This window comes from Salmo salar, chromosome ssa20, assembly GCF_905237065.1.
Source record: "Salmo salar chromosome ssa20, Ssal_v3.1, whole genome shotgun sequence".
NCBI classification, from domain to species: Eukaryota; Metazoa; Chordata; class Actinopteri; order Salmoniformes; family Salmonidae; genus Salmo; species Salmo salar.
In genome coordinates this window covers 92,098,848-92,100,419 of record NC_059461.1, presented here as the reverse complement: position 1 = coordinate 92,100,419, position 1,572 = coordinate 92,098,848, and the positions used below count along the sequence as shown (strand labels likewise).

Here is a 1,572-nt window from a genome sequence, read left to right as displayed (position 1 = left end):
TTGACTGGTTAACTGACTGGATGGCTGGATGACTGGTTAACTGACTGGATGGCTGGTTAACTGACTGGATGGCTGGATGACTGGTTCACTGACTGGCTGGCTGGTTGACTGGTTCACTGACTGGCTGGCTGGTTAACTGACTGGCTGGCTGAATGGATGGCTGGTTGACTGGTTAACTGACTGGCTGGCTGGTTGACTGGTTAACTGACTGGATGGCTGGTTGACTGGTTAACTGACTGGATGGCTGGTTGACTGGTTAACTGACTGGATGGCTGGATGACTGGTTAACTGACTGGATGGCTGGTTGACTGGTTAACTGACTGGCTGGCTGGATGGCAGGCTTACTGGCTGACTGGATGGCTGGTTGGCTGGCTGGTTGTCTGTCTGTCTGGCTATACCACACAATAGGGATGTTGTAGAGACCGACTGGCTGGCTGCTAGCAGCAGCACACAGGGTCTCTAAATGCTTACATCTTTCTGTAGTTCTGGATTTAAGACTTGCGAATTTAATTGCTACATACAGACATTACACACACAATGGATTATCATCAAACACAATGGATTATCATCAAACACAATGGACTTTCAGCAAGCCTCCGGGAGACGTTGGAGACATTGGAAGGGACTTGGAGGAGGAGCGCTGAGGCACCAGCAAGGAATAAAGGACATACTAAGGATTTCAGTGTTTATCTCAGGGCTGCAACATGGACCATGGACCAAGCCCCTGTGACTGTCCATGCTATATCTACCAGACAGTCTACCCTACAGTTTGTCTTATTTGATCCCCTGTTAGTTAATATGTTAATTTAATATAACTAACTAACATTCCCTTGTGGAATTACAACTGTTTTTGCACAATAATTGTGCCAGGCAGAAGTTATTAAACTTCTGAAAAATATGATTTGGAATGGATTGTGATCACTGGAGAGAGAGAGAGAGAGAGAGAGAGAGAGAGAGAGAGAGAGAGAGAGAGAGAACAGAGAGAGAGAGAGAGAGAGAGAGAGAGAGAGAGAACAGAGAGAGAGAGAGAACAGAGAGAGAGTGAGAGAGACAGAGAGAGAGAACAGAGAGAGAGAGAACAGAGAGAGAGAGAGAACAGAGAGAGAGAGAGAGAGAGAACAGAGAGAGAGTGAGAGAGAGAGAACAGAGAGAGTGAGAGAGAGAGAACAGAGAGAGAGTGAGAGAGAGAGAACAGAGAGAGAGAGAGAGACAGAGAGAGAGAGACAGAGAGAGAGAGAGAGAGAGAGAACAGAGAGAGAGTGAGAGAGAGAGACAGAGAGAGAGAGCGAGACAGAGAGAGAGAGAGAGAGAATAGAGAGAGTGAGAGAGACAGAGAGAGAGAGAGAGAGAGAGAGAGAGAGACAGAGAGAGAGAGAGAGAGAGAGAGAGAGAGAACAGGACTGCTAACAGAGTGTGTAACATGTAGCTACCAATGAATCTGTTTTCATGGCGGCGCTAACTTTATTACCATGTCCTCGATTTCATTCAACTTGAGAAACATCAGGCTAAAGATTGCTTTATGTATCTCAGTGATGTTAGTTTTGATATTTTGTATTTGTGTATGTATCTGAA

The 1,572-nt window shown here is 45.8% G+C and overlaps 1 protein-coding gene across 1 annotated transcript in view; it reads left to right on the top strand.

Moving 5' to 3' along the window:
• The window catches only part of lpar6a (lysophosphatidic acid receptor 6a), a 3,452-nt gene extending 2,585 nt beyond the window's left edge, over positions 1-867 (top strand). Inside the window, exon 1 of the mRNA XM_014183384.2 lies at positions 1-867. This exon is cut by the window's left edge and continues 2,585 nt beyond it. The gene's annotated coding sequence lies outside the window, so the exon portion shown is untranslated.
• Positions 868-1,572: the final 705 nt, after the last annotated feature.